The 25,571-nt window shown below is 42.7% G+C and overlaps 1 protein-coding gene and 1 long non-coding RNA gene across 12 annotated transcripts in view; both read right to left on the reverse strand.

The window, feature by feature from the left end:
* The window catches only part of MITF (melanocyte inducing transcription factor), a 165,459-nt gene that overhangs the window by 114,341 nt on the left and 25,547 nt on the right, over window positions 1-25,571 (reverse strand). Inside the window, exon 1 of one of the 11 annotated variants that reach the window (XM_032772844.2) lies at window positions 17,654-18,011. The exons of the other annotated variants lie outside the window; for them this stretch is intronic. The gene's annotated coding sequence lies outside the window, so the exon portion shown is untranslated. Of the gene's footprint in view, window positions 1-17,653; window positions 18,012-25,571 lie in introns of those variants that run through there. 11 annotated transcript variants of the gene reach the window in all.
* Window positions 9,571-13,270, reverse strand: LOC142047864 (uncharacterized). The gene is made up of 2 exons (XR_012657131.1): window positions 12,708-13,270; window positions 9,571-10,250 (listed from the first exon to the last, which is right to left on the reverse strand). It is a non-coding gene; the product is annotated as an uncharacterized LOC142047864 (long non-coding RNA).

Genomic DNA, 25,571 nt, shown 5'->3' on the forward strand with positions numbered 1-25,571 from the left:
CTCCACAACACACCTGAAAAGAGCACTCACCATCTCATTGGACACTGCTCACCACATCAAATAAAGCATGAGTCAAAGAAAAAAATAACTATTGATCTCCTGCTGTTTTAGCGTTATTGCATGTATACAACAGCAACTTAGAGACCCATTAACAAAATTAATTGACTAGACATTGCACAGTTAAGCATTCCAAAGTTTGGAAATACATGTTTAACTCTTGGCAACATTCACTTTGACTGCTTGTATGCTACAGTCTTCAGTTATCCTTTAGACAGCCAGTTGCTAATACTTCTGCCAGATGTTAACTGGGTGAGCTCAATTTCTTCCATGCCATGGGTCTGCCTCTGGCTGATTTTTTTGGGGGGGAAAATTTCAGTCAAAACATTTCAGCCATTTCTGAAAACAAGATTAGTGAAAAACAACGTCTCTCTCCATTCTCTAGCCACGTTTTCTTTGGAAGCATTTAGCATCCTTATGCTGTGGAGGAGGGACTTGCAAATGGGCAGAGGTGGGCTTTGTGTCAGGGCTGTGCCTTTTGGCGCCCCTGTGAAAATCCACCCAAGTTATAAGCCCATGAAAAATGTGCAGTTTGCACTTGCTCAGTAGAGACGTGCTAGATCTTAACAACTAAAATCTCCCAGGATTCCATCCTCACTAACCATGCCTGAGCCTCGTACGGCTCCTGAGATTGACCAAACGGTGCATGTGCCATCCCACAGAAAAACTGAGCATGTCCTCTCTAGCCCACAGCTCCAGGGTGAAGCTGGACTTTCTCTAATGGCTGCTCCAGGACAGGCACTGGAACTGAGAGGAGGGAGTCCACCTCTCGTGTGCTTTCAGTGTCCTTCTTGCTGGCAAACAGGATGCATGGAGGAGGAGGCAGCCTGATTCAGATGCAGAGGGGACAAAAGCTAAACCTATAGCATTGCAGAGGAGGATTAGGCAATTGGAATGGACCAAGGTGGGGTTGGGGGGTGCCACAGGGGCAGAGACTGGCGGCTGGCAGGGAGGTGAATAGAGGGACTGTGAACCAGAGGAGCAGGGGAAAGGTGGTGTGGAAGAGAGGAAACATCTGGCAAGGAACTCGAGTGTGAAGTAGAACTGAAGCTGGCTGGGAAAAGAGACTGAAGACAAGGAACTGGGGGAGATGAGGTCATCGAGATGGGATGAGAAGCCCAGGGAAGGAGACTGGGACTGAGCCAATGGTAACAAGGAACACAGGTGAGGGCGGGAGAAAGAGACAAGGAATTGGGGAGAGGACTGGGACTGGCTGGGCAAGTAGACCTGAGATAAGGGGCCACAGGACAGAGTAGAGTGAGGGAGGGAGACTGGGAACCTGGTGGGGTGAGATCAGGACTCACTGGACAAGTAGACTGATTACTAGAGACTGAGATTAATTAGGTGAAGACAATGGGACTGGGACAAGGAGACTGTGGTGCAGTAGAGCACAGACTTGTGACAGAAGAATCTGTGCCTAATCAGAACACAGGCAAAGTATCTCATTCCCCTCTAGTGCTAGTCCACATAGCAATAGTAGCTTGTCATCCTCTATCAGTTACTTCATTAGGTCAAGCAGCGGAAGTCTCAGGCCATGTCTAGACTACGCGCCGTATCGGCGTGTTAAAATCGATTGCTCGGGGATCGATATATCGCGTCTAATCTAGACGGGATATATCGATCCCTGAGCGCACTTATATCAATTCCGGAACTCCACCAAACCCAACAGAGTTCCGGAATCGACATGGCGAGCCGCAGACATCGATCCCGCGCGGTGAGGACGGGTGAGTAAATCGATTTTAGATATTCGACTTCAGCTACGTTATTCACGTAGCTGAAATTGCGTATCTAAAATCGATTTTACCCCGTAGTGTAGACCAGCCCTCAGTTTTGGATCTAAAGGGTCCATCCTACTAAGGATGTCATAAGATGCCAGATAATGGTATCTGTTTCTTCAGGGTGTATTTTTTAAAACTAGGAAATTACTCAAAAAACTACATTAAAAGAAAATTACAGTTGCAAACTTAAGATTGCAAACGTTATGAAATGCAAAAATGACAATTTATCCCCATTGCACATATGTAGTATGATACAATCTTTAATTACATGATCATATATTTTTTCCCACAGGGCGCCTGTCTCATTATGTGCACAGAATGGACACCGCTCACTGAATTAACATCTATTCAGTATTTTGTCTTCTCACTGGTCAGTGAGTTACCCCAGGCCTTAACTTACTGCACCCTATTCAAACCGGGCTCTGAAGACAGAACTATCAATTTCCTCATAGAATTTTCTATAGTGCTCATCTCTACGGTATCTGAGTGCTTCACAAACATTAATGAGCCAAGTCTCACAATACTCCTGTGAGATGAGTGAGTGGTAGTATCTCCATCTTACAGATGGGATTTTAGGCAAAGAAAGATTAAAGTCAAAAGCATTAACTAATTTTGGGTGACCATTTTGTGCCATCTACGACCTGATTTGGCAATTAATTCGTCTTTGACTACTAATGGTAAATATGCCCAATGGCTTGTGACGGGATGTTAGATGGGGTGGGATCTGAGTTACTACAGAGAATTTTTTCCTGGGTGTCTGGCTGGTGTGTCTTGCCCATATGCTCAGGGTTTAGCTGATCGCCATATTTGGGGTAGGGAAGGAATTTTCCTCCAGGTCTGACTGGCAGAGGCCCTGGGGGTTTTTCGCTTTCCTCTGCAGTGTGGGGCACGGGTCACCTGCTGGAAGATTTTCTGCACCTTGAAGTCTTTAAACGATGATTTGAGGACTTCAATGGCTCAGACACAGGTTTGTTACAGGAGTGGTTGGGTGAGATTCTGTGGCCTGCAATATGCAGGAGGTCAGACTAGATGATCCTAATGGTCCCTTCTGACCTTAAAGTCTATGAGTCTGATTTTTCAGAGTACGTAGTTAACAGCACATTATATGTTCAAAGCACAGTTTCCACTAACTTCAGCTACAATTGCTAACACTCAGCACTGCTGCAAATCAGGCCTCTAGAAAGTGAGGAACACTCTATTAGTGACCACCTGTGAGAAGTGTGCCTTGAGTGACTTGGCGAGCATCACAAAGGAACTATGTGGCAGAGGCGGGGAGGGAATCCATTTCATTCAGCTAACATAACCATGAAACCATCCTCTCTTCCTGCAATCCCCTGCCTTTCTCACTATGCCCCTTTCAATTGCTGCAACAAATGAGGCAGGGATCCTTACAGACAAAAGTTTCCTTCACTGCACAACCCTAATTCACCCCAAGGCAGGACAATCCTGAACACTGAATGAGGCAGAGGGCCTGTGGAAAAAATAGTATGTAATCATGTAATTGAAGTCTGCACAGGCCATCGTAATTCTTCTGCATGCTCACTGCACGATCTTCAAAAGGTTCAGATCTCAGGTCAAACAAAGCTACCTGTATATACTTGTTCAAAAAGCGAATTTTTTCAGTAAAGAACGGAAGCACCAGAGAAGGGGGTCGGCTTATGAACGGGTATAGAGAGGGAGAGGTGGGACACAGCCCCTCCCCCCAACAGAGGGAGCAAGGACAGGCAGTACAGCCAGAAGGAAAGACATGGGGCCAGAATCTCTCCGCCTCTGGCCATGCTGCTCCCCCCACAGCCTCCACAGCAGCTGCAGCTCCAGGGCTGGCAGGCTGCAGCTATGCTGCTCGGCACCGCCCCCCCAGAGCAGGCTGAGGCCACGCCGCCCAGCCCGCCAGAGCACACTGCCTGGCCCAGCCTGCTGGAACATGCTGCCACACCACCCGGTCTGGCCCACCTAGGGTGACCAGACAGCAAGTGTGAAAAATCAGGATGGGGGGAGGGGGTAATAGGTGCCTATATAAGACAAAGCCTCAAATATCAGGACAGTCCCTATAAAATCAGGACATCCAGTCACCCTAGGCCTGCTGGAGCAGGCTGTGGCCGCTCTGTCCAGCCTGCCGGAGCAGCTCCAGCCAGGCCAGAGACATCGTCCCCTGGTCCTCCCCAGATAAGGTGGGAAGGGATAGGATGGGGAGAGTGTGAGGGTCCCAGGCTAGGGGTGGGGTCATGTGGGGGGTGGTCACAGAGGTTACTCCCCTGACTCCCAGCTTCTCCCCCCAAAAAAATTTCCCCACCAGCTGCTGTCCCAGCCTGTCAGAATAAGTAGCTGGCATGCCGGGACACTTTGTTTACTTAGGTTTACCTCCATGCCTGCAGACACTCAAGCTAAACAAACCATCTCAGCCCACCAGCAGCTTATCCTGATGGCCTGGGAGCCAAAGTTCACCGACCCCTGAATTATAGAGTCGGCTTATCAACGGGTTATAAAAATTTTCCATTTCCATCTTGGGGGAGCAGACTTACAATCGAGTATATATGGTAAATTCCCTCCAGAAAAAGGAAAGGATTGCTCCTTGAGGATGACTATTTCCATGCCAAAAGACACCTTTCAAGATGAAGCAGTTTTGCCTGTAAAACTGTTCAAAACATGGTCCTTTCATTCAAATGGCTCAGCCATTCCAGAAGAACTCATCTTCAGGCAGAGACTAAGCACTGAAAATTTCTGCCCCTAAATTTACAAGTTGCATACAAGTTATGATTGACTGCAGCAGCGTTCAATTCTTTTTAGTCACTCTAATGCACCAAAACCTGGTTAGCAGGTGATGAGACAATGTTTAATTATTTTGACTAAATTTTTAAGTCTTACCAGAAAATATAAGCACATCATCAGAAAGATCATAATAATAAGCCAAAATTGCCTGGCTGGTTGCATGGTCCTTTCCATCAATATGAAATACTAAAAGGGAGGTACCACAGTCTTTCAGAGCGTAAATAATCAAATTCTGAGTGACATTTCAAAGCATTCTTAAAATGAGCCTAGCTAATGGCTTAGGAAACTGTCTATGAAGAATGAGTTTCACTCTTGCTAGAATAAAATTGACATTCAGCAATTTGAGAAAAGTTCCATTCATAGTATGAGCCACATGAAATTGCTACTGGATATTTCTCGCTGCACTTGTTAACGAAGAGATCAGCAAGCAAAAAAGTTACAGATGGCAGCCATCAAGTCCCGCTACACCCTCACTCCACCCATTCTATACCCAGTACAATAACCACTCCATTTTCTTTTGTCTTTCTGGAACAGATCCCATAAATTCAAACACAAGAGACAGACTTCAAGTTCGAATTACCTTCTTTAGATACCACATAATGGTGGACTTTTAATAGGTCCATCACTAGAGACCGCAAAAGAATTACAGAGATTCGAATTTCTTAGCAGTCTCTGTCACAACTAGGCCCAGTCCCTACCTGGAGGGTCTCAAGTCTGTTGCAAGTGGATCCACATGCTTCCAAGCCAACTGGGTCTGGGGAGAGTCTGAGCACCATTCTCAGCGCTGGTATGTAAGGTACACTTCCAGGTTACAACCTTCTCTCTGAGCCCTTCCTTGGAATGTGGGACTCTGCAATCCAGCCACCCAGACCCTGAAACCACAACCTCAGACCTCCCCAGCTGCTTACACACACACACAAACACACACACACTCCTCCAGAGATCTACACCTAAGAATTTTAATCTAATCCCTTCAGGGACAACATGGCAGGAAAGTTGGAAACACAGGCTTAGCAAAGTAATTTCTTAACCAGTCTCTTTACTGGTAAGCAGCACTGGAGGGTTACTTGATCTGCATCTGCAGAGATAGGAAAACCATGCATCTTGTATTTGCAATGTTCATGAGAGCAGTGCGGAGCTCAGCAGGCTCCAGATGAGGATGTTTGGCACACTGGTGCACCACACTTTACATCAACATCTACGCAGCACCAATGCAAGCAGCCAAGCATACACACTGTTGAGTGATATACAAACTTTGGCAGGCATATACCCACCAATGCCACTTGTGTTGACCAAAGCTTGTAACGCAGACATGGCCAAAAGAAATTGTGTTCATATGGAGCCAAGTAGCACACTGTAGGTGCCTCCAACAACTGCTAAATAAGGGATAGCAAGAGCCATTGTCTGTGACATTCATGAGCATTAAAATAAAAAAAGTTGTTGAAGTGCAGCATGTTTAAAGTACAACAGGAATAATGGCTCACTATTTTGTTAATGATACACAAATTAGGTCACTTGGAGTTTTCTTCTAATTGTACCATGTTAATACATTACGAACTTTGTAGAGCAAATCTGACACGATTCACGGTGTCTTAAGTTATTACGTCAATGAATATGGGTTACAGGAAAGAATCTCATATGCCTGCATAGGCAGAGGGTGCCACAAGGGGAAGAAAATCTTAGCCAACCTCAAAGCATCATCACCCCGCTGTAGACATGTACAGTGTAGGTCTAGCCTAGACAGACAGACTTTTATTTCTCACTAGCAAGGTGAATCAGAACAAAAGATTGCAGCATGCATTCACAAAGCACCAGCTAAAGGTGTCACAAACACGGAAAACCCTAGAACAAAACCATTCAACTCAAGTCAGAATTGTTACTCTTGCATTAAGCATTACTGCAGTTCAACAGCTTCTTCAGTATATCAGATGCTACAAACCTGAATTTAAGTTACAGACTAATGCTACCTTATTAGATTTTCCTGTTTCTACTGTCGCACTAACCGATTTCATGACCACTGTACATCCACACTCACCACTCTTCAGGTTTAACAGGGCATGGTGGCAAGGTATTTTCCCCATACATTGGATCATTTCCCCTAGCAACCTTATCACTTATTTATCTTTTGAAAGCTCTAAAGTGCAATCTTTTTCCTTCCTGACATTTCTTTCCATTTCCACATGTACGGTGGCTTGTTGCTTTACTGTTTGGCTTAGAGAGACAGAGAAAGAGAGAGAGAGACACACACACACACACACACGGCACTCAGCAATTATGAGCTTTACAAAGACATAAAACACAGTCAGGTCACATTCTAGGCCTACTAAGCTTGACGTTTTCTTTTAATTAAATTAAAAAGTAAGTACCATAAAGAGAGCCAATGTGGCACTGGCAATAGTTTTTCTGTAGGCCATATCTAGAGTAACGTTCAAATGCATGCTCCAGTAGCACATCAAGAGATGAGGCAGTGTCAGCAGCATAAGGGATAAGATTTTTACACTGGCTGTATAATCAAGAAACTCCTTCCTGTTATAGAGCAATTAAGCTTTCATCTGAACAGTTATTTTAACCATGGAAACATTAATAGTCTGTTTTTCAGTACATATTACAAAGGTCCAGCTCTTAGAAGCCACACAGACTCTGTTTAGTTATGCTTATTGCTTCAGAGGGAAAATAATGAAGCCTTTATTAACAAGAAAGAAAAATTCCATGTAGTTAAGCTGCCGCTTCTAATTCGGTTGGCAAATTTTCCTTTATTGTATCATGGCAACATGGTTAAAGCGAGTCACTATGGTTGGAGTCCTTCCCCTCCCCTGATGGAGGCACACAGTGGGCAGCAGCAAAAGCAAAAGTGTATAGTGGGGTTGGCTGCACATTTGGGGCAAGTCACCAACTGAATGATTCCTGATGGGCTCAAGGTAAATACAGTGGGTCCCACCTTTGCGTAAGGTGTGCTGCTAAGTGCAGTGCATGCATTAGCTGGCTTGGGGCTTCACCATACCCATTGTCTGCTTGCTAAAAGATCACTCCCCCACTTGGGGCTGAGGAACAGCAGCCAGTACAGGAGCCAGGCCCACTGCTGATGCTCTCCTGGGTGCAAAGTAAACACTGTGCTTTGTTGCTTGCATAGGGTTTGCATAAAAAAAAAAAAAAGAGCTTGAGTTTTTTCTCTCAGGCTTAGCAGATGGGACTGTGGAGGGAAGAGATGAGACTCCCATTCCAGTGCACTGGGGAAGGAGTCCCTCCCTTTGGGGGTTGTTTGTTTTTGTTGCCTCTCTCCTCCTACCCCCACAACACCGGATCTGGATCTTTAGCCGTTAAGACACGTGCACATGCTCACCTGAGAGCTGGTGATGATGTTTGGAGCCCTACAGCTTTGGGGTATATTTACAAGTAATAGTATAGACTAGTATATACTAGTATTGGGCGGAGGGATGGCTCAGTGGTTTAAGCATTGGCCCGCTAAACCCAGGGTTGAGAGCTCAATCCTTGAGGGGGCACTTAGGGATCTGGGGCAAAAATTGGTCCTGCTAGTGAAGGCAGGGGGCTGGACTCTATGACCTTTCAAGGTCTCTTCCAATTCTAGGAGATTGGTATATCTCCAATTATTACCCAGACATTTAATTTGCCCACTGGCTAAATATTCTCAGTACTCGGTAGAATTAATGTTGGGGGACAGGATTTCTGTTTTCAATGACCTTAAAATCTGAAGTTCTACTTTACATGTCAATGTTATATATAAATATACAAATCATTATATATTTGTACAGCTATATCACCTAGGAAACCTAGTGATGGTTCAGGGCTCCACTGTGGTCAGTGCTCTACAGACAATGATGATCCGTATGATATAGAGCTTTCAGTCTAAAATAAGAAGACAAGTTTTCACATGGTGTAAGCTGGCACTGGTTGATTTACCACAATGGAGCTACACCAATAGAAAATTTCACCCAACCTCTGAAGTGGACTGGAGCACAGACTGCTATACACTCCAATGGCATTAATGGATTGGAAAATACGGAAGCGAAGAAATGGTTTTTGCTTTGTGCTGTTTGGAACACAAAAATTGCCATGCACTTCATGGCTTGCGGAGTGAAGAGTTAATCATTATTAGCTGAGGTTTACATTTCAGACCACTAGCGACAGACCATTATAAAAAAAAAAACAAAAAAACCTCTGTCTAAGATGCTGAGACATTTGCCTCCTTATTTATAGTGCAAGTTCTATTTGTCTTTGCAGCGTTTCTTCTATTGCTTGTCCAGATTCAAACGGAAATTAGTTACGTCAAAACAGTTCACCCTTAATGATACAGAGTTTCTAATGAGGTACTTCCCAAGAAAACTACACTCACCCTTTCTAACAATTACTCACCTATGATAAAAATAAGCACAGATTGTAGTACCCTCAATTTTCTCATCAAACACTATGTAGCTTCAGTTAGAAACGTGCTGAGGCAGTTGAAATGTTATTAGAAAAATCACCAAGGAAACTTTATACGTTTTCCTGACATAGCTGCTCCTATTTATCGTGTAAAGTGAAGTTATACATTTTTTCCCCCACAGAGATGCAACAGCTAAGTAACATGGTGGAAGCCATGATTTGGGTCTTATTGCTGGAGTATATTTTACTAAATTTTGCTTTTAGGACTTGTCAATAAAAAATAAATAAAAAAATTCTCATTTATTACAGATGAGAGGGAAATGCATGTGAGTGTTTAAATGTGTGATGACAACCATCTTGTGGTGTTAAAGGTGAGAAAAGTTTAAGAAATATGTGATTACTAGTTGCTTTTGGTTTTTAAAATTGATGCCAGCAAACTAAGACTGATGAAGTACATTCAAGTATCCATTAGTATTTTGCTACCTGTCACTGACAGATAATCCCTATTATAATGTTCCTGCTCAAAAACAACAATAAACTAAAAATAGATTATCTATATGTGATAAAGTCACATACCACTGCCAGCTTGTATGCAGCTCAGGCCTTTTATACCCTTTTTAAAATGGACACAGTAATAAAACAATGCTGAAGCAAGTAACTAAATATCATATATGCATAAGTGCACTTAAAGTTAAATACAAGAAAGATTCTGCTCTCAATTACACCAGAGAGAATTTGGAGTAGTTCTGCTGAAAGAAGTGGACTTATTTTAGATACTCTTACATTGGTGCATATTTTGCCCAATACATACAGATTGATTTCTCTTTCAGCACCAGTAGCATATATTCCTGTAGTGTATATACTAGGATGACAATTGGTTGTAGAGTGGATGGGCCTGGCCATATATAACCCATGTTATCCTTGCACAAATGCAGAAGCAAGCACACACTTATGTAAACAAAGCTACACAGATGTATTACATAAGCTGTTGGCAGCTTTGGAGCCAGTCAGTATTTACACATGCCTTCTTTCTTGCTCCACAAGACAAAGCTGCCCAAAAGGAGGCATGATCTAGTAGTCAGATCCTGGGACCTGAAAGCTGAAAACTTCTCAACTTCCTTTCCTTGCACTGATACTTGTTCCCATAGGGTCCTTGGCAAGTCATTTAACATCCCATTATCTTGTTTCTTCCCAGCTGTACCATATGGATTACAATATGTACTTGACCCAGGTGGATGCTGCGAAGTTTATTGTTGGTAAAGCACTCTGAAAAGAAAAATCATTTTAAAAATATTTTGATTGTCAAAGAACAAAAAACGTAACCATCAGTCAATCAACAGGGCATGTCAATGGACCACAACATTTTGTTGTATATCAGGAAAGATCATAATTACTTAAAAAGCTGTATGCGGCGTTGTTGCTTACATAGTATATATGCACAAATTAAGTGGCCTGCTTAAGATGCTAGTTTGTGCTAGGTAGCAGTAGCATTACTAATATTGTGTTACTAATGTTTTTAATTCAACAAACTAAGGCTATGCTTACAGTATGAACCTTTCAGCGGCACAGCTACAATGCTACAGTTGTGTCGCTGTAAGATCTCTCGTGTCGTTGCTCTTTGCTGGCAGGAGCCAGTTCTCCTGCCGGCATAAATTAAACCACCTCCAACAAGCAGTGTTAGCTATGCCAGCAGGAGAGTGTTTTTTCCACACAGCTGACTGACAAAAATTTTGCCAACAAAAGTGGTAATGTAGACAAAAGCCCAAGCGGCCTGCTATTGCTATTATGTCCGTTTCCTTCCCTTGGTGAAGCGCGCTGTCATGAGAAATACCAGATTGCAGATAGCAAATTTACCACTGACTAATTTTGAAATTTGGGGATTTCAACCTCCAAAAGGCAGGAGTTATTAAATAACTGTGCAGTCAGCTGCCTCTTGTTTCTCATGATAAAGACTATGGGACACATTCATCTGGGGCTTTTATAGAAGAAGTGTTTGCATCTAAAAGGACATGTTACACTGAGTCAAGTTCTCTTCCTCAGAAGGACTTTCGCCTCGAGGCAATCAATAGGTAACGCTGACCGAAGAACGAGCTACATTGTGAAATACTATCTTGATTGAGATCATTGTCATCCAATTCATCTGCTGGAAATATGAACTTTGTGGAAGAAATAGAGGAGACATGAAGGTAGATGGAGAGAATGAATGGGATACGGGGGAGTGATGGAAATAGACAAATATTCATAGAAAAGGGCACAAAAAAGTTAAAAATGATGAAGACGACAACAAATGAAGAGTGAAGAAACAACAGTGAAGGAAAGCAGGCAATAGAGCATGAAATGATAAACAGAAGAAGCAAGAGAGACTAGTACAAAATGCTCAGTTAAGGTGATGAAGTCTAATGGCCAGGTCATTTGGTCTGGCTGAGACCAATGCTCAGCACAGGACCTGAGGCGAGTATATCTTTGGTGAAGGAATAAAGGTGGCTTGGCACTACATTTCCCTCCCCCACTCTCAATCCTGGGAGCAGTAAGAGAACAGTATAGCTGCTGGTATAAGTTAGAAGAGTCTCAGGACTGCTCTAAATTATGTAGGCTGCAATGACACTCCACCACCACGCTTCTAAAGACTGTTCCACCAACCCTGGATTGCCAGGGTGCGAGATGCCAGCCCCCATCTGCTCCCACATGAGGAAGACAGCACAGAGCTGGTTGAGCACCAACAGGAACTCCCCTGCACAAGGAGAATTGCCAGGTGCCCACGTACGGCAGCATTCCCACTCCTTTGTGCCACTGGAATAGCACAAAAAGGCCAGACCAGCTGAAGATCTGGCCTCAGATTCACAACTGATTCCCTGATTTGTCAAGCAGAGCATGAATAAAGCCCTTATGTTCTTATGAAGGGAGATCTTTTCTCCTGAAATGGTTCTTTATTCGATATGAACAAGATGCAGACAGGCACACTGTAACAGCTTTAGAGGGGAAAAGAGGGGGGGTTGTCATAACAGCAACCATAAAGATCTGAATCGGTGTCCTAGGAGTGGCCTAAAAGGGTGGGAAAGAGGGAAGTTGTGATAGTGAGAAGAGCTTTACTGAAGGCGAGAACAAATAAAGGAAGGTACTGCTGAAGGAGAGAGGGATAGGGGCTGCTGAAGGAAGGACAGACAATGAGACAGACGGAGAGGATTATGAACTGAGGGAAGTGCTAGATTCTGAAGAGAAAAAAAAAAGGAAGAGAGGGTACTGTGGAGGGAAATGGAGAGGGCAGGGCAGGGCAAGGCAGATGCTCAAGGCTGAAAGTAACGAGGTTTGTTTCCAGACAGAAAAACAGGCAGTGGTTAACTGTTAGGACACTGGGGAAGCTCATGCCATGACCTCTGGCTTTTAGCCAAGGGGGGGAGAGAGAGAAAGAGAGAGAGAGAGAGAGAGAGAGTCTCTCTCTCTCACACCATCTATCTATCCCTGGAGTACAGGGACCAAAGGACTGATCCCAGAAAAAGAAGTCTATGAGGCAGAGAGAGAGGGAGAGAGAAAAATGAGGGGGTTTGCTGATGGAAGGAAACAAAAGAAAGAAGGGAAGGAAGGGACAACTCTCCTTCATGTTGCTTCTCAATCACCTCCCACTCCTCTCCTGCTATAGACAACATTACTTGCCTAGCCTCCACTTCTGCAAAGCCAACCCCTCCCCTCCTCCAGTTCTAGCATGAAGCAGCATCAGGAGCTCACCTGTGCCAACAAACCTCCCACTGGACACCTCACATCCCTGTGTCCTTCAGCCTCTGGATCCTCTTTCTACCCAGACAACAGAACTGCCATTCCTAGCTCTTTTGGCCATGTGTAACTAATGCACGTTGTACGCAAAGAAATTTATAATTTTCCAAGACTCTTTCAGCCAGAAACTATGGCAGAACAGACTTTTCTCCCTCCTCCTCCCACGCCCTAGGCTTTCGATAAGAGCAGAGCAGCAGGCGTTCCACAAAGCTGCCTTTTTTGTTTCCACTTCATAAATTGCTTCCCTATGTACCATATCCATGAAATCAAACTACATGGTAGGAATGAGCTTTCTAAATATTTATGACATGTTAAAAAAAAAAAAAAAGCTGCAAGAGGAATTTATGACTCACCAAGGAATTGCTAATCTATGACTGCTCTTCATAAATTATTAAATTTGTGTCATGTTTCAGAAATAATGTTAAGATTTTAAACAATTATCTTGGACCTACAGCATGCAGGCCAAAAGATCAATATCACTATATGTCACCACAGTTACTGACAGAACAAAACAGATAAACAGCCTTCTGTTGGAGATAGAAAATATCAAGTTACCTAAAGAGCTGGATGCTATCCAAGCACTGCTGTTATAAAAAGAGAAGCTAACCTTAAACCATAATGCAGTTATTGACAAAGTATTGTTTCTGTACTCTCCATATTTATAATCCATATAGTGCACAATTAAAGGCATTCATACAGTCTTGCAAGCAGTCCTAAGAATTACAGGAGTTTATAAAATAAGCAAGATTCTTTGCAGATTTCCAAGAGTGCAGCGTTATGCCCTCCCATCTCATTTACTTCTAAAAATATTTGGCACAAGGAAAGAAAATGCCTATATTGTAATTTAATCAGTAGACTGACACTAAACTCTAAAAGATATTACCTCACCCACCTTGTCTCACACAACTTCTCTGATCTAGCCTGTCTGAATTGGTGGTTTAAATTAGGCACAAAAACATAGAAAACCTTGGGCTTTTCTATGTCTCTCAATATCTTCCAGCCTTTCAAATGGAGAGATCCCACAGAATTTTAGGGACAAATTTTGCTCCTAGTTACACGTGTGCAATTCTGTTTAAATCTACTGATGTAAGTCTATGAGGGGACATTAATTGAGATGTTATCCCTTTAGCCAGTAGTACTTTCCTAAACACCACTTTGTGACATCTATTAAGAGATGGACATGAACCAGAAGAGCAGATCTAAAAATATTTGACACTCAGTATTTGGGGGAAATATTCAGAGCTGGACTGAATTTGGGTCGCAATTTTTGGGAGTCTCTCCCACCCCTGAACATGCTATGGTTTGTTTTGAGTAACTAGAATGAAAAGTCCTTTTTAAAATCATATGTTATCTGACATTTTAACTGTACTGCAAATGATTTCATGGCATGGAACAATAGTTGGGCAGAAAAGGGTCTCTCTTTTGAATATGAAGAACTGTCAGGAATGTAAGATCCTGTTGGGATCCAGGAAGTGGGTGGGCAGAAGCCCACCCACTGCTAAAGCACCTTCCCCCCAGCCTAAGGGGAGGATCCACAGCCTAAGGGGATTCCAAGTGATTGCGGGGTCAGGAATGCAAGATAAAGTGCAAAATTCTGGTTTCAGTGAAGTCAGTGACAATTTTACTACTGACTTCACTGGGGCCTGGAAGACACCCAAAGTGCTGTTTGAGGTCTTTGCAATTATACTTTTTAAGTTTAAATCAATTGGTAAATATGATCTATAGAAATACCATCATAAATAAACCTGGTAGCACTTCTTGATACCAAGAAAATGGAACATCTAGAACAGGAACATAGGAATTGCTACAGCAACACAGAGTCCAGTATCCTCTCCCTGACAGCAGCCAGTACCAAATGTTAAAAAAAAAAAAAAAACAAAAAAAAAAACACACACAAAAGTTCCAGAAACTCCATAGTATTACAAACTATTATAGGGTAACTCGTCTACAGAGGAAGCTTCTTCCCAGCCTTCCCCTGCACCGCAATTGCATATGGGTTAGATTGGTATCTCAAGTGTGAGGTTTGCATACTTTCTACAAAAGATATTCTATTTTAGTTCATGTAGCTGTGGGCATTGTCATTATTTAAAATGTGTAATCCTATTAGTCTCTTGGTCACAATATCTAGTAGCAGTGAGTTCCACACATCAAAAAAAAAATACTTTCACATGCAGCATGATTAATCAATTTTAAGTTTGCCTTTAAATGTCATGCAATGTCCTATTTTATGTTTTGTTGTAATACAAAGGACAAGAGAAGCAACATTCACTATTTTATGCACATCTTATGGTCTCTCTTATTCATCTTTCTAAATCATGATCTGTTTAGAGAAGAATACAAATAATAAGTATTTTTGCACTCAAACAACCCACTCAAACTGAAAGTTTGTGACATTTAGAAGTTTTTGTAGCATTCTGTTGCCTAAGCAACAGATCTTCTCTTCAATTACAAGAAATGCATGTACGCTGTTTAATTTGCTGCCCTAAAAAAAAACAAAGAAAGAAAGAAAGAAATCCAGATTCCAGAAGTACAAGGACACATTTATTATGAATTATTTGCCGAGCAAGGATCAGGGCCCCATTGCGTCACGCACCAGATACATGTGTAACAGAGACAGTCTCTGCCTCAAAGTTGTCTTACAGCAGACAACATTCCATATTCCTGCAGTATTTTGAAGATCTTTTTGGGAGAATCTCATCTGAGCAATTAAATTGAACTTCTGTGTACATCAGAGTCATCAAAAACCATACATACATGCCCAAAATGATCCTTATAACATACACACTAATAGGAAAATTACTAGATGCTGAAGTCATTTAAGCAAAAGATAATCAGCTATGAAGGCTGGGAAGTGCGGCCCTCAAAAACTAACTCATATTTCTGTATTTAGACATTTACACACTTTGACTAATTGGGTTTATGGGGCTACAACATCCTCTTCTGTATAATAGCACGGAAGAAACAAAACTGCCGAGAGACAAAAATGCAATAAAGAAATCCACAACACAGAGAGATATGCCATAACATCCATTGATCATCCACATGATTGAAAATCACAGCAGAGAAGGCCAAAAAGCAATGTTCAAAACCCCAAATGCTCAGATGTTCTGTGGTATTTATATGCTGCACGGTCATTCAGCATGTGCGATAGCTAGCAGCCAGGCTGAACTGCACCATCCAGAGTTCTAGCTTTCTGCTGTCTTTGGAGCCACAATGCATGTTGTTTATCCACGTGCTTCTTAAAACTACGGATTCATACATTACACTTCCATAAAGTACACATACGAAAGAGAGCAAGTCACTGCTGTTCTAAGCAGCATTTGCAACATGAAGAATTGGAGCACTTTTCAAGCATAACATACAGAGCACTTTGCCTGCTAAAGGCCATCATACTAGAATGTCTTGTGCATCCCATCTGTGGGAGATCTCCAGAAATCTGAAAGAAGGCTGTGGTCTGTAGAAATATGGACTCACTGGAGAATATGGCAATCCCGTCCCCCAATCAGTAGAATTTTTCCAGCCCTTCGTAACTAAGGGGTACTTTAAAGGGGTACTTTAGGCTGACTGTTACATGGAGGATCTCCTGAGCTTTAACCTTAGGGTTTGTTTAAGATTTAGCTACTTAAAAATGGGTAGCCAAAGATCTTTTTGTATTATATATAGGCCTAAATAATGTGTCTTGTACTTACCAGGAGCAGAACTTCCTCTGAAGAAATTCCCAGGGCCTAACTGAAAGCAGGTGATTCAGACTGTGCTGTAACCACTACTGCTAAAACTAAGATCTACCTAAGTGTGGTGAGAGTCTCTCCCATATTCTTTTATTGAGATTGACAGAATAAGGAAGTGTGAAGGCCACACCTGCGTTCTAGCCTCCGTTTGCATCTGACAGTGGTGGATCTATCAGGAGTGCTAGGAAACTAGCATTAACTCAGGGATGGGTCAAAGCAAGCCAGAGTCTAGATCCACCAAAGTTCTGAATGTGCCTTAAACAAAAAAAAAAAAAAAGTATTTTATCATGGCTGTTTCTCACCCTTATTTCCGCTTCTCAGTGAGACTCTTCTTCCCAGCTCAGTTTAGCAAACCAAAAAACACTGGTCTTCCTGGTGAGCACCCCGCCTTTGAATTTCCTTGGCTTGTTCAAGTGATCCATCCATCCCCTGTCGCTGTTCAGCTGAAGACTCTTTTTAGCACACTGTCCATATAGTATTTTTTTTAGTTCATATTTTATTGTTTGATTAACAATACTCAGAGCTCTGTTCATCACTCTTTACTCAGGCAGAATTCCCACCATTAGAGAGTCAATGGGCGTTTTGCCCAAATAAGGGATGGTAAACAGAGCAATAAGCGTGTAGGGTAACGAAGCAATGAAACAACTATTATATCATATGTACTCGTTCATAAGCCGAATATTTTTGGTAAAAACGTAACACATCAAAGAGCGGGAGGTCAGCTTATAAATGGGTCTACACCAAAATTTGATGATTTTAAAAACTCTATGGCATCACTGAATTGAATATCTAATACATTGTCGTTTTGTTTACCTGGAGCGTCTGCAGGCATGGAGCCCCTCAGCTTCCTGTGGCCGCAGTTCACCATTCCCAACCAATGGGAGTTACGGGAAGTGGCTAATAAACAAGTATATATGGTATATTTAATAGAGTTTAACTGATTGCAGAACTACTGCTCCCGAACATGTATGGAATAGGCAGTGACTTTCAAATGCTCCACTCAGTCAATTTGTTGTTTTTTAAAAGCTCTGTAAGCACTTGGCGGTATTACTGATGCCCAAATCCTGCTTTGTACTCATGTTAACACTACATATTGGGGCTTCAATCGAACAAGTCAACTCAGTTAAAGCAAACAAGCTTTGGCCCTAAATTTTTCTGTAGCTTAATGCTCACCACGCCAGGTAAGCTTGTTCCTGAGGAGTTCTCTCTTTTATGCTCGGCTCCAAGGTTCCAGCTGAAAATGTCAACTGTTTTCCCCCAAACAATGCAACGTTGGGAAGCAGTTAACCATAAAAGGAAAGGGTTATCAAAAAAGCATAGTTAGAGTTCAACAATAGCTAATACGGAGAATAAATGGATATTCTGTTGTTCTCATTCTTGCCAGCAAGGGTTGCTGTTTACCAGTGGAATAGCTAAAAATGAAGAATAAAAAGGAACACTGTTCAGTTTCACTGCTCTGTTCCATATCATCAGGCCTCTCCTCCAGAAGAACAGTTTGGTTCATCCGTTTAAACTCACTGCGTAGCTTTAAGCGTTTTTTGATAAATGTCTTGAAAACACAAGGGTTGTATATTGTTTCCTGAAGAACTGAAGGGACGTGATCTTTTGCAGGGTAGATAAGCATACAGCTAATGCTTGTGGAGAAAATTTGTGTGGGGAGATAACGGCACAAAACTACTCTTAGCAACAGTTTCTGGTTGTTTAACTCCCCTGGCTCTGCACTTAAAATGTACCTTAACTCATATGTGCTTTAAAGGCTGTGAAAGAATACTATTTTGAGTTGTGTTTTACGTCACCAAAGCATTTCTCTCAAGATTTATACCTTTTGGTTTTCTTTCAAACTAAAACAACAATACAGTTAAAGAGGAAAACTGACAGCCAAACCAAGGATATTCTGAGTTTAGACAGCTTTCCATTCCAATAGCAGGAAAGGAATAGGGTCTAGAGAGGTTAGGGCACAGAAGTGAGAATCGGAGGGGTCAACAATTTCTTTGCTGGTTGTGTTACTAAAATCACTGAGACCCTGATTCAGGGTTATATCCCTAGTCAGCAAAGCACTTAAGTACTTGCTTAAAATTTCAGGGATTAGGTTTCATGGGAATTTAAGATTTGGTTGAAGTTAAGATTGTGCTCGAGTGCTTTACCAAATTGGAACCTGAATGCCTTTGGGTGAGACACACAACTGCACTGTGTCTCCATTTCTCTGTGTGTAAATGTGCATAATACTACTACTTCAATATAGGCAACGTGAAACTCATTAATAAACAGTAAAGTACTTAGACATCTTTGGCTGAAAAGTATAGCACACAGCACAGCTGTGTCTAAGTATGTTTTCGTGTACAAGATAAGAAGTTTCCTTAGGCACAATGGAGTGAAACAGCAGAGCAGCTGCCTGAGCTCAGGCATTCTAGATGTAAAATAATTTTAATGCATGCTGTTAATGTTTCATTGCTGTAGTTTCTTTCAACTGTTGTATAAAATATTTTGAGGAAGACAGTTTTTGAAAGGAAATTTTTCAGGAATTTTATCGGTGTAAAAGCTTTGTGGTGCCCATTTTTAAACAAAGGAGATAACACTGAGTGCTAATTATTGCCCAACAAAGCGGATGACAGAAGATTACTGAAGAATATCTGCATGGGACTGTTGAAATTTGGAAAGGTCAGTATGGATTTATGCTGGGAAGAAGTACAATTGATACCATATTTGCTCTATGGATCCTCAAAGAAAAGGTCAGAGAAAGAGATGGCAACTTGTATGGTCTCTGAGGACCTGAAAAAGGCACACAATGATGTACCAACAGAATTAGTTTGTGGCACTTGTGAAAGTCAGGTATGGCAGAAGGATATATCCCTCTTAATCAGGGGTGGGCAAACTACAGCCCACGGACTGGATTCAGCCCACAGGATTGCCAGCGCCCTGGTGCAGCAGGGCTAAAACAGGCTCCCTGCCTGCCCTGGCCATGATCGCGTGCCACTCCTGGAAGCAGCCAGCACCACCTCCCTGCAACCCCTGGAGGAGGGGGAGGCAGAGGGCTCTGTGCGCTGCCCTCGCCTGCAGGCACCGCCCCCCACAGCTCCCATTGGCCAGGAACAGGGAACCACGGCCAATGGGAGTTTCGGGGAGGTACCCGCAGGCAAGGGCAGCGCACTCTTCCAGGGGCTGCAGGGACATGGTGCCAGCCATTTCCAGGAGTGGCGCAGGGCCAGGGCAGGGAGCCTGTCTTAGCCCTGTTGCGCCGCTGCCACCCCGGAGATGCTCAAGATGGGCCGCAGCCCGCACCTTGAATCCTTTCTGCACCCCATACCCTCCTGTACCCCAACCCCCTGCCCTGAGACCCCACACACACTTTGTATCACCTGCCCTGAGCTCCAAACCCCCCGCCCTACCCCCCCTCCCACACCTCCTCCTAAAAATAATAATATATGGAGATATACCTATCTCATAGAACTGGAAGGAACGCCAAAAGGTCATCAAGTCCAGCCCCCTGTCTTCACTAGCAGGATCAAGTACTGATTTTTGCTCCAGATCCCTAAGTGGCCCCCTCAAGTATTGAGCTCACAACCCTGGGTTTAGCAGGCCAATGCTCAAACCACTGAGTTATCCCTCCTGCACCCAACCCTGTGCCCCTAGCCCCTTCCTGCACACCAGACCCCCTCCCACATCCTACACTCCCTCCCACACCCCAACCCCAGCCACAGCCTTACATTCATGGCCCTGCATGCAATTTCCCCACCTAGATGTGGCCCTTGGGCCGAAAAGTTTGCCCACCCCTGGTCTTAACCAAGATACGAATAAGGGAGTGCTCACCTTATGGGGCTACAGCAGAGAATTTCCACTAAACTTTGGCCTGAATCATTGGTCAGCAGTGAGCCCTTTTGTGTTTGTGGTCCTCATGGACATAACATACGAAGGGAGCTGCCTTGGATTGCTGAGCACTGACGACTTAGTGATAGGTATGGAAGACACTGAGACCCTGCCAACCAACTTTGAACAGTGGCAACTCAATTTTGAGCAGGCAGGACTTAGAGTGAACATTGGTAAGTCTGAGGCTTTGAAAGATGAGGGAGGAGTACTTACCATCAAGGATATTATAGGCAGAGAGATTAGAAGAGTGAAAGAATTTAAATATCTAGAATCAGTGGTTGCTAACAATGCTGCCCTCCCGAGCGATGTCCCCAATCATACCAAAGCTGCTAGTGCAAATGGAGGACACTGATCCCAGTTCTCTGTGATAAAAAGATGCCAATCAAGTTAAAAGGTAGAGTATATAAAAATTGTAATTTGACCCATCATAAAGTATGGAACACAGACTAGGCCAGTCACAAGAACAAATCAGTAAGCTCTCCACTACAGAAATCAAGATGTTGTGATGGTCAAATGGTTGGACACGCCATGATAGGAAGTGAAATGAAGTTGAAAGGGGCCTAATGTAGGTTGCCCCAACTGAAGACAAGATGAGGAAGATAAAGCTACACTGGTATGGACATGCCCAGCGGAGACCTGAGAGCTACATTGGTAGGATGGCCCTTGCAAGGATTATGGATGGAAGATAACCACATGGGAGGCCAAAGACTCAGTACATAAATCAGACATTAGTGGGCCTTAGAGAGACCAATTTGCATGACAGCCAGGTGTAGAGTCATGAGTTTTGAAAGAAGTCTCTGACCCCAAATAGAAAAGGGTGGAAAGAAAGAAAAAGATGACGTTTTGAAAGGAAAAAAGGAAAAACGCATGAATTTTTTTCTGCTATCAGCTGTGCGCTCCAAGGGTGCTTCAGGGCACTCTGGTGCATCTTCAGTGACATAAGCAGCACTGGCTGGACTAGAGACTCAGCCATCATAGGAAAAGCACATTCTTCAGATTATAAGCTATTCACGGCTATGTTTGTACAGCACCAAGCACACTGGGCCCCCCAATACTGACTGCGACCTTTGGGTACTACCACAATATAACTATTTAGTAAAGCAGTCGTGCCAAACTGAATAAGAACACTGCCTGCAGCACATGGCAATCTGCAATGCATTATAAGATCCTAATGAAAACCAGCTCACAGTAGTGAAGAAGGAGACTGTCACATTTAGATCACTGGTTCAAACCTAGATTACACTGACTAAACTTTTTTCTACCATCTGATGACTGTTATGAAATCAACTGGTCTCAGTCTAATTCCTAGCAGACAGGTATCCACATCAGAAAGCCAGCAGCACACCTGGCACTGAAACCGTTCCTGGCAGTCACAGCATCAGAGAGGTCAAGGAGTGGGTGGGCACTGAGGGCTTGGCTACACTGCAGAGTTGCAGCGCTGGTGGTGGGTTTACAGCGCTGCAACTTACCGCCCACACTTGCAAGGCACATACAGCGCTGCATCTCCCTGGCTGCAGCGCTGGCTGTACTCCTGCTCTGCCTGGGGTATAACGATTGCAGCGCTGGTGATGCAGCGCTGCTCCGCCACTGTGGCCACCAAAAGTGCTGTAATTGGCTTCAAAATGTATTTGGAGGTATCCCAGAATGCCTGTTCAGCCACTCCCAACAGCACTGCAAATGCTGCAAATGTGGCCACACTGCAGCGCCGGTAGCTATCAGTGTGGCCACACTGCAGCGCTTTCCCTACACAGCTGTACGAAGACAGCTGTAACTCCCAGCACTGTACAGCTGCAAGTGTAGCCATACCCTGAGTGTGAACTACTCTCATCCCTACAGGTGGTTCCTCCAGCTCAAGCCTGAGACACTGCTACTGCCTCCAAGCTACAGGAGTTCTGTGAACAGAGACAGAACTTACTGTTCTGGCACCCCAGCATCTTTCACCGTCACTAATTAATGTTTTAAAACTTGCCCAAACACTGTAACTAATTCTTTAAAATGGAGTGGTTTGAAGGAGAACCACCAGTGTGATGAGAAACCTGTCCCTGGCTTTAATGATTCTCATTGACTTCAGTGGCTTTTGGATCAGGCCCTCATAACTGGCCAGCTCCTACTCATTTGGACGCAGGGGATCTCCCCCCCACCCCCAACCTTGTAGCAGCCTGCATGTCACAGGGAACAGAGGAAACACTTTTCCAGTCAATTGAACAGTCTATTGCAATATTAGTTTATATAACAGAAAATGTTAATATCCTTCTCTGCATCTTGTGAGGCTTACCACAGCATCAGTTTTTAAAAACAATCCCCACTACAACCAGCGTAGAGTTCTGTTTAAAAGCTGATGGCACCAATATCCTTCTATATTAGGGGAAACAGAAAATATTTTTTCCTGCTAACCCGTCCTCATGACAACAGTGAAAAATACCCTTCAGTAACCCACATGTGTCAGCAAGCTTCATTTCAGCCCAGAATGTTTGGTATAACAGTTATTTCACAAGCCTCTGGCAGGACTGCAAATCCTGGCAATCTCATATACATTTCCTTTGATTACAAAACCAACTTTAGAGCTATCAGAAATCTTTCACATCTGAAACTTAACACTTCTAAATTTAGAGTGTTATTTGGATTACCAATTTACCTTTTTCTTTCTGACACAGCACAAAATAAAAAAAAAAAGCAGTATTACCACAGACCATCAGGCAGCCTGTCAAAAATGAAACAACGGAAAAGGTTATGTTCTTGAAAGATGGGAGTGCATCTTGCTTTAGGATTCTATGCTAAATCACGCTGTTCTGTGCTTTACTCCGTGTAAATGCAGTTACATACCAAGGTCACATGGCTGTGAGCCGTAACTTGGTTATGTCAGTAAAGGGCTGAGAGTCTTGGATAATACTGCTGCATAAAAATGCAAAGGAGTACTGTATTCACAGAAAGAATCAGAACAGCATTTATATACCTGTTCTGAATGTATCCTCATGTTCTGTTTCACAGAATGTTTTTACATTCCTATGGACACAAAGGAACATTTTCAGAATGTCTTAAGAGGTGTTTTGTTTATTCTCTAACTTTCCTTTGATTTAATCCAGACATTAGATTAACAAAATTTTACTGAAGGCTAAAGAGAAAGACATGTTCTAGTCATCTGTGCCAATACTGGAAGCCAGGAACTACACAGTTGTAATCACAGCTCAGACACTGATTCCCTTTGTGGAATCAACCAAGTCACCTATCCTGACTGCCTCATTTTCCCCCCGTAAAACAGCAATATCATCTCCCATTTTCTGCCACAGAGGAGCGCTCAGAAGATCAGACAGTGCTTGTAAAGCACAGCATTTCCCCCTCCTCCTGCCCAAAAGGGATAAAAAGCACTTTATAAATGTTCTGTTACTATATGGGTCAAAAAAAAAGAAAAAAAAGAAAAAAAAAATCTAATCCAAAAACAAAACGCCTTCAGGAGCCAAATAAAGAGAATGTATCTTGGATGAAGATACAAACTGGCTTTAAAAAAAAATTAAAACAACTCAACATATAGAAAGTATTAAATAATAATACACCTCCTGGTGCATGTAAAGACCAATATTAATGGCAATTTTGGCATGACACACACCTAGATAAATGCCAAATCAAAGCCAGCAGTTATGACAAAGAAGATGACTAATGCCAGATCTAAAGCAAGACATCATGTAGTTTTCATATGGCCTCAAAATAGAGTTATATTTCTTTGAACGAGAAGTCCCAGCTAATATCAGTTTTTCCATCAGTTTTGCATTACATGATGCATTTTCCCAACCAGCATAAGTGCATGGAGTCTTGGATTTCCCAAAGATAACCTGCTTTGCAGCTACAATAAGTAGCTAGGACCATCCAAATAGCCTAACACAAGTAAATGGAGGAATAGTTCTATATCAGTTCCCAAAATCTGGAAAGATTTTGCAGGCACTGTTCCAATCGTTTTGTAAATTTATGGCAGAATGTGAAGCAGGTTGGTCTGTTGCTGCCAACGCACTGAGCGTTTGCTATGATTTGTTACCCCAGCCTTGAGGAGATGTTCAAAGGTCTAATAAAAGCTATTTAAGATCTGGCTTTGAAACAAGCATAATGAAAAGGAACTAGAGGTGTCAAATCCGCCCTATCTTTCTTGTTATTTGTATTAAGCTAGCATCAAAATGCCTCTTTTAGCAAGAAGTTCATTTGCGCTAGGTACCATACAAAGAGATGGACTGTCTAAGTACTTTGCCCCAATCCTCACACACACTTTTATATATAGAAAAGACCTTGGGAGAATACAAAATACCAACTGAGTTGTCAAGAAAATGATGATAATACCTATGCCTTATACAGTGATTTTCATCAGTAGATTTTAAAATCAGGTATCTTGTCAGTTCTAGGGTTTTTTGAATATTTTAACATATGTCCAATCCTAGCCTAATTTTTTAATTACTAAAAATCTTATCATCATTTATCTCTCTTTTTTGTATTTAACAAATCCAATGTGTTTTCTATTTTCTTTACTGTTTTCTGTTGGATTCTCCCTCCCTGCCCCACCCTCAAAAAAAAAAAATTTCTTGCCATGCTATTGCCGTGAATTTCCTAGTTGGGAAAGAATAAGTGGGTGGGGAAAGTTCATAAAATTTGTTGTGCTGGTGTCATATGATATCTGATGTGTGGTTACGAGCACTGACATTCTGTATAGTTCCTCTCTCTCAATTATACTCTTGGGACCTGATCCAGAGGGCTGATGAACAGCTACAGCTCTCACTAACTTCATCCACCCTTCTGTCCATCCCAAATGGACTACAGATGGAAAAATCGGATTCCATCGTGGGCAAGCATTTGGACCAAAGACACACTCAAATGGAGGTCAATGCTTGAAAATCCAACCCTTAACATATAGAATGGTTTGAACAAATGATTATATTTTCATTACTTTTTGTTTTATCATGATGGAGGAAAAATCATGTAACATCTGATGCAAGAACAAAACATGTAAAACAAAGTATCAACCTTAGTCTTCCTATCATAGTAACAGTATCTTCCCCTCCCACTATAAAATCCTCAATCATGTGCATCTTTAACGAGAGCAAACAACGTGATCATATTTCTGTAAGCCTTGTGCTCTCTTTGGACTCAGGGAGACCCTGTGAGGCAACACTAGACAGTTGTGCTTACATAGCTTGGGAGGCACAGAGAGCTCAAAGGTCCTGTATATGTCCAGCAGTTTCCATAAAAA

Source organism: Chelonoidis abingdonii, chromosome 17, assembly GCF_003597395.2.
Source record: "Chelonoidis abingdonii isolate Lonesome George chromosome 17, CheloAbing_2.0, whole genome shotgun sequence".
In the NCBI taxonomy this organism is placed as follows: Eukaryota; Metazoa; Chordata; order Testudines; family Testudinidae; genus Chelonoidis; species Chelonoidis abingdonii.